This window comes from Pelecanus crispus, chromosome Z, assembly GCF_030463565.1.
Source record: "Pelecanus crispus isolate bPelCri1 chromosome Z, bPelCri1.pri, whole genome shotgun sequence".
In the NCBI taxonomy this organism is placed as follows: domain Eukaryota; kingdom Metazoa; phylum Chordata; class Aves; order Pelecaniformes; family Pelecanidae; genus Pelecanus; species Pelecanus crispus.
In genome coordinates this window covers 32,803,824-32,812,396 of record NC_134676.1, presented here as the reverse complement: position 1 = coordinate 32,812,396, position 8,573 = coordinate 32,803,824, and positions in this window count along the sequence as shown.

Here is an 8,573-nt window from a genome sequence, read left to right as displayed (position 1 = left end):
ATAGGACCAGAATCTCAAATTAGAACTTCAGTTAAAATGAGTAAGCCAGCTGGCTATGCAGGTTTTTGAAAGCACATGCTGGTAAATTAGTGTTCCTGTGCTCACACCTTTTATTTGACTTTTAAGACAAGCAAATACATCATTTGATCTTAGAGCCTATTGCTACAAGCAATATTCTTTTCCAGCTGAGCCACAGCTAACATGCATTTTATTCTTTTTTCTTTGTGTCCCTTTTATCACTTCAGTGTGCTCTTCCATGTGTTGCAAAGTACAGATGGTGAAATGCTTTGGGTCATGCAATGTTGTCTGTTAATTCTTTTGTGAGCTGTGGTGCCAGCTAATCCCCATTTTTCAATTTCTGATGTGTTTTGTGCAGTCACTTTCTTTCGGTTTAATTATTATGCCTGAAATAAAGAATGGCTCTTAACAGCTAAAAGTCAAGGGCATTGAGCCAAATTGTTCTTCCGCAGACATCCATGCAATTAATTGGTTTCACTGATACTAAAAAGAACAGCAAAAAGGAAAGATTTACCCACCATTTCACACAGTGATAAAGTCTTTACAAATATTAGAAATAAAGCTACATCAGACAGCTACAGCATGCTCCAAATAGATGCTCAGACATACTTGATGGGATATTTTAGTATAAAAAAGAAAGGGAAGGAAACAATGTTAGTAGGGGTGACAGACGTAGGAAATGTTATATGTATTGCAGTAAGCATCCTAAAGTACTCTTTTGGCCCAAGACTAACAGTATGAAGAGTATTAACCTGCGGGAAGAAGATGAGGAGGGAATTGTGCACGTAACTTAATTGTAGCACTGGTGAAGTAACACGATTAGAATAAAACAGTAAGATTACTAAAACACACATGCAAGTCCTCATGTTGGGCTGCAGTCAAAGACTGTGCTTTCCAAAATGTAGCTTGATAATGAAACGTGACATTCTATGCATTTCAACGGCATAGCCAAACAGAAGCTGAGCCTGTTCACAGTGTACAGTGTCATCTTTTGCTATCTGCTCCTAAATGTGGTGGGCAGTGGGTGGAGTTTGTGTTGAATACAGGGTATTTCTACACAGTTTAGGTCAATCCAACAGCTTGCTCCTACCGAGGTGAGATCACATTTCTTTTATACACACACACACACACACAACCCCACATGCTTGCTTCTGTCACTTACCTCGCATGAGCTCTGGAGCTTACTAGACCCCTATCTGAGCAGACTCAGCTTATTAATCAAGTGATTAAAAAAAAAATACATAATTTTCTGATAAATCAGGAGATTGAGTCAGTACATAGAAGGGTCCTTTCAGTGCACAGAGATGTCACAAAAGCACTAGGCACCTGGTGTGAACAGAAGAGTATGTGAGATCTCTGATTTTCAATAGAAAATTGAACTTGATGTTCAAGCCATCACTGGTTATGTGGTTCTCATTGCCCATTGGTTCTTGTCTGCATACTTTTATTAGTACAACTTTTCATGTGTTTATCTCCTAAACTCTTCTTACAAAGTTTAAAAATAAAAATAGCACTTTTCTGAATCATTTCTCTTCAGATTGAAGGAGTTAAACTGCCTGAACAATATGGGAGATACTGTTAAGAAATCTGATTAATGATAAGAGTCTCACATCCTACAACCACGACTGGATAAAAGGAAGCTAAGTCCTGTCATATTTGTAGACTGTGCTTCTCTGCTTACCAGTTTAAAAAGCGTTTTGGGAATTCCTACATTCTTTAGAAAAAGTACTGCTAACAGTATCCAGCTGTAGATGGAAATACCTTTTTTCTCTTCCTTTTTTGGTGTTCTTGCTGAGAGAGATGGCACATGAATACACTTTAAATTTATACAGAGATTAAATGGGCTGCTGTGAGCTTCCCATCTTCCCTGACATCCTACAACCCCAGCATTCTTAGCCTCCCTGTCAAATTGCTGTAGACACTCCTACATAGCAACAGTTACTGTACCCTGCAACATAGCTGCTTATTTGCAGTTGTATCCACACAAAGGACTTGGTAAGCCAGAAAAAAAAGCGAAAGAAAAAAAACGAAGACAAGCTTACAAACAGATGGGACACTGACAAGGCACCGGTAATATTCAGCATACTTTGTAAGACCTCATAAGACCTAATCAAATTATTGCAGGACCTTGCCTGTTTCCAGTGTTTCCAGAAGGGACTGCATTCCCCTACTGCAAGGCGAAATGAAATACAGGTTAGGTCTGACAGCTATGGCAACCAGCTCTCATGAGTGTCTCTATTGGACACTCATCAGATTTATAGCACTCATCAGACTACACTAATTGGCAGTGTAAGAGCATATGGCAAGACACAGTTTACAGTTTATGAAGCCGTGAAACTGTCTGCTTCTGTGTGTTGGCATGAACCTGCCTTATATATTTCTCTTCCTTTTAGGGTAGCAGGAATGCTGCAAAAAAAAAAATCTTGACTGACTCGAACTTGTTTTCATCTATCTTGTAAGTAAGGGTTTTCAGGTTAATTTACAGATGGTTTTACAAAGAATGAAATTCAGGTGATTGAGGACCTGACTCTGGCAAAATAAAAATGCCTGTGCAATAAAGTCAAGTTTCCCCACTCAGGCCAAAACTATTGAAAGACACTTCAGGCATTTTAGGTTACTACTCTATATTCAGCTAATGGAAATCCTAACACTAAGACTACAATTTCAATAGCATGTGTGGAACTAACAGCCTGTTGCTGCTGCTTCTCCCTCTCTCACTTTGAGTCGCTTCCACTACTTACTAGACGTCTTTGTTAGCAGATCAAACTCATTAACTAAGCAGAAAATTAATCCAGAAAAAGAAAGACGGTTTCCTGCATGATTAGTGAGATGAAATGGTTCATCATCCAAGGAGGGAGGAGGAAACTCACAAATGAGAACAGGAGGAGAAGAGATGGAAAAAAAGAGAAGGAAAGGTAAAGTTCCCTTTCTTGACAACAGCGAGATACTGCAGTGCTAGAGATAAGACTATTCATGTCTTATCAACAAATAAATTACAGTTAACTTCAAAAAATTTGTAATGCTGAATTATGTATCAATACAATTTTATGGTACAGTAGGACACTGAAGCTAGTTTTCCCAAATAATAGAGTACTAGTGAAAGCTAATACCACAAGTAGCAGAAGAGGAAGACAGTAATCGTAACTACTCTTCCTTATTATATGAGGGGTTTTTTTAAAAGCAGAGATTATAGTTATTTCTATAGAGACCCAAGTACATTAAAATTCATGCCTGTGGTTTTGAAGAAAAGAAGGTGGCTTAATCAGTGCCATTATTTTGATCCAAAGAATTATAATTTAAAAATGGGAGCTAGTGAGTAGCTTATATGTAAAGACGTATAAAAACAGAAGATGAAATGTAAATAAAGAGTGCACAGTTGTGCTTAGTGAGGTCTCAGACTGGTGTTTCTACCTATGAGAAGGAGGAAAGAAGATAAATGTGGTTAAGCAAAGGAAATAACAGCAAGGGGAAAGCTGCTCTGAAAGAAAACTTTGACAAAAACAAAAGCGAAGTGGGGACAGCAGAGCAGAACTGAGAAACCAAAAGAAACAGGAAAAGGAAAAGTATGTAAGGGAAAAAACCGTAAGAACTAAGACAAGGATAATTCTAATTTGTAGAAGCTAGACTCCCTGCAATGCACTGGTACGTTCATTGACCCAGCTCAAGCACGGAAGGCAAGTTTTTGAAATCATCCGATTTCTAGGATCCTGCCTGCTGCCATGTGTTGTAGCTGCTGGCTGCAAGCCTGAACAGAGTTTGGAGGATGGAGCACCAGTCTGCTGTTCCTGCACAAAAGCCCTAATTATAGGAAAAGGTTGCCATTACAGCAAGTAACTTTCTTGCCTGTTTGGTAGAGTTTATGTCAGAAGGAAGAAAGTTTTGAAAAATTTTTTCAGTATCATTCCTGTTATCCTGGGTAGAAATGTACAAATTTTAAATCCCTTTCTTGCCTAGTTGATTTCTTCACCTCTTCCCATTATCTGTTTGTAACTCATGGCATTTTTAATACTTTTTCTGGCTGTTTATTTTTTGTCATCTGAAGCTCAACAAACTTCAAAGTATAATCAAGTCCATTTCATAGGTACATGTTTTACTAAAAGTTATGATCACTGGTAGAACAAAATGCCACCCTTGAAAAAAAATTGAAAACGTTTGGCCTTGCATAGATAGACAGCCTCTCTTGAATTGTAAGGAGCTGGAGACGCTTTTGTTTCACTGGGCTCTGGCACCAACCCTTGGACTGCTTAACTGATCTAGAGGGCTAAAGGACAACATAACCATGTCCATTACAGAAGAATATAAAGGTATAAAAGCGTGGGAAACAAGTTGCACTTGGCACATGAGACCATCATGGGGATGGAGATACCCAGCTTCTTATTTTTTGTTTGTGGAAAAAAAAAAAAAATGTTGGTAACTATCTACAAAGAGAAAAAAAATTCTATTCCATATAAAGTAAAAAGCAGTGGTAGTGTGTACTTTAATTAATTAATATGGGAGTGAAATGACTAGTAAAATAGAGTATGAGTTATTGGAAAAAGCATCTGAGCTATGGAAGATAGGATGGTAATAATTTAATTTTCAGAGATTTTTGTGGAGTAGAGCAGTAAAAGAAAGGCACTTTGCCAATACATAGAAATGTATTAGCACTCCCTACTACATATCAAGTCTGTATCTATCTAAATAAAAACTGGGGTCATTCAACAGTCCTGGATAAAGCAAAAGCACTAAATATTGACCACATTTCAGAACAAAATTGACCAAGTTTGAAAGATGGTCAGCATTAAAATAGTGCTTTTCATTGTTGTTATTTCTAAAAACATCTATGAAACAAATATTTCTCATAGTTTATCATTATTCTTAAAACTGCCATGGTATCCATTACAGCTCTGTGACCTATGTTTATATATCTCTGAATCAATGCAAAGTGACACTCAGATTTAACATTCTGTTCTTTCACAAGCTCAAGCACATGCTGATAATATTTACTTACCAGGGAAGCTGGCAGATCCCCTCCCACCAAAAGCCCTCCCTTGCTCCGTCCCAGTGGCCTTTCCATGGCCCTTTAGCTCCCTGAAGCCCTCTAAAACAGGCAAAAAGAAATATTGAGATTTATCAGAAGGCAAGGGTCATGAAGAAGGTTAGGATTTATTCAACGCATAACAAGTGCACAAGAAGTAGTTTAGAACCCAACAGCGTTCTGCTTCTAAATCCTCTATCAAAACAAGTTTGCCAAGTTCTGCAGGGCAGAGAAGCATATAGTGAAAAATGACTGGATCATCAGTGGGGGAGAGATAGACACAGACACAGGGGGACAGGGTTGGGGGGACACAGGGAGATTAGATTTTACATTACATTTTACATTTTTACTTGTTGCTAAGAGTTTTGTGTTAAGTTCTCTGTTAAAGTAGAATCATATGACCTCTATTCGGTCTTTCTTAAGCAAAAAGATTATGAAGTATCTTATTCATGAGAACTGGAAAAAGAAATACCAGTTTTATATTATTTGCTAGTGAATAATTTACTTCATATTTTATAGGACAGCAAATAAATTTATGCAAATGTCTTAAGGTACCCACAGGGAGAGTCATGAAATGTTTTGTGTTCTTATCAAGGATGTATCTGCATTGACTTCTGAAAGGGACTAAAACCTCAGACAAGTGAAATTATTTTAGAAGGAAACAGAATCCTTAAAGGCAAGATTCTCAGGTTTTTTTAGTTAAAAAGATGGTTGTAAATTATCCATTTTTCACTGGACACCCATCTATTTTATTGAATATTTAATTGTTCATAAATTTTACTATTTCTATATGTTTTCATAGACCAACTACTCTTGCTTTGCAGATCATTGTACTGCTTTAAAGTCTCTTAACTCCATGCAATTATTTCAGGTCTCTTCATCCATTGTCCATTTCATTTCTTCTATTATCTTCTGCTTAGTAATTACTGAAATGTTCAGGCTAGTTTAAAAACAAAAGTTCTTAGAGAAATATGACATGTATTGCTTGGTCAGAAATTTAAAATGGAAGGTAACACTTTTTCAGGTTCTGCTATCTGCTTCTTAATAATGGGTGACCTGAGTTTAATTCTTTGGTTATTTCATATACAACTAAAGGAGTTAATACAATGAGATATAACCAGGGAAGCAGAAAGAATCTATTCTTTGTATTTCATTGCCACTATTGCATTTTATTTATTTATTACTTTAAGAGTTTCTGAGTACTAAGTCCCATTTAACAATGCATATTGCTTACCTTGATTAAAAATTGCTTAGGCAAGAAGATACAGACTGTATTAATCAATGCTCCTTGCCCAGCTTTTTCCCTACAAATGAGCCTAGACTGTTTCTTTGGAAAGACATATTTCTGTCTTTTAATTATATCCTAGAGATGATGTTGATCAACTGAGTGTAAGTGTTCTGTTGAAGCAGTAAGGAGGGTCATGGGTTTTTTTTTCTGGAAGCTCCTTATAATCACATGGTAGAGGTTACTGTGGTGGCACACTGTTTTAAAAAGCAGAGGAAGTGTAATTGTGCTCTTTCCCTCTGCAAAATTTTCAGAGGCCCTGTTTCTGGTTTATGTTAACCTTAATCAAGTAAAAAGTAAAGGTGAGTTGATCCTATTATTTATTTCAGCTTTTTAAAAAGATTGCCAAAGACAGAGTTGCATAATGCCATTTTGCAATTGGCAAACGTAAGCAGAGAGAAGATACATTTTAAATATTTGCACAGAGGCAGGCTAATATATTAGCACTGTTAGAGGATGGTGATCTCTAATGTTCTCATCACTACAGTGATAAATTAACAGACTGCTCTTAATTAACTCAGTGTCCACTGGAAAATCAAGATACACATTTCAGATTAATCCATGGGTTACAGGTATTAAGTTCCATAAGAGCAGGTGTAATATAAAACTATGTAATTTTCAGATGCTAGTACTATGAAAATTCCAACTCCCTCTTGCTTCTGTTCATCTATTAGTTAACATTTTGCCATGTCATTCTTTGAGAGAATGGCTGTAATAAGAATATTATATGAGAGAGTGGGTCCTTTCCATGTCATCATTATGTTAAAATACAGCAAAGGAATTGTTAGTAGCATCTGAGATTTCTCAGCTTCCCCCATCATTGTATACTGCCATGCTATTTTAATTACAGATTATGACCAATCTGTTAGATTTTACATCCAAACAAAATGAAACACTGAATATCATGAAATGAAGATGTACAATTTCCTTTGCAGGTTTAATCTAGTCTCTAGACATATGCATTAGAATATATTTTTAGAGTATGTAAAGTCACTGTTGTCTCCCTAGGACACATACCTTATTTAGTAAATAGGTAGTTATTTGATTTTGTTTCTCCTCAGTGCTAGAGTTACTATTATTCCTAACTCCCCCTCAGTTCTTTTCTCTTATCCTTCACCACTGGTCAGTCCTGTCTCGATCTCTGCTCTCACTGGTTGCTTATTCCATCACCCTCCTTCCACATAAACCCTACTGACAGTGACCAGCACTTCCCATCAACTGAGGTGTGTAAAGCAGATATCCCAAGCTGCATTTTTCAGCTTCTTGCTGCAGTCTGCCTTTCCAGTTGCTCCCCAAAGTCTGAGCATTGTTCCTTCTCCACCTGAGTCAAGATTTTGCCTTATACTGCACTAAATAATGAATTTCTGAATTAGTTGAGGCTCATTATCATATTAAAGAGTCCTGTTAAGAGGCAAAGTGTGTTAATGCAGCACTGCACTGAACCAACATTATTGCACAGCTCTTTGGCCAGAGCTGCAGAATCATGGCTGTACAAATCATGTGCAATCCCTGAGGGATTCAGGGAGCATAAGTGAATAATAAGTCATGGTCAGATCATGCTCTCCCAAGGTAAAGCATGCTTACTGTGGCTGGGATGTTTAGAGAAGGTATGGCTGAGTCCTAAGAAGCCTCTAGTAAGTGTATGTGAACTGATCCTTTTAAAAGCTTATATTTTAGCCAGTTTGGTAGTTTTATTTTCCATTTTTTTAACAGGAGCAGCAAAAAGATATCTAATATCAGAACTAGGCCATTGCAACATTTCAAGCTCTTTCTAAGTTATATGTTAACTAAGACATTATGTAACATTAAAGTATTTATTCAGTTTTGATTTCAGAGCCAGATTCTTCATTGCTGATTCAGTCTTGGTCTATGTTTAAGAGCTCACATAGCTGTGTTCATTAGGAGTTTGTAAAATATCAGATACTCTAAATGATTGCAAATGTACTTCAAGGAGATAGATGAGCCAGCCTTAGCAGCTGCTGGTTGGTTATCAGAAGAACCAGCTCCATTTCTTTCACTCCTTTATCCTGGTTGTGGATTCCTGCTTCTTACCTTGTACTGACTGCAATATTCATCTTCTGTGATCATTTAATGGGCCAGCTAAACTTATTCAGCCAAGAAAGGCATTCCCCTTTTCAGGCTGGACTTGGTATAATGAAATCTAAGATTGATTCAATCAGAAGATTAAGCTTCATCTGCAGTTATATGGGCAAATCCATGTATATGTAGTTATAGTCAGACTATGATCAAACA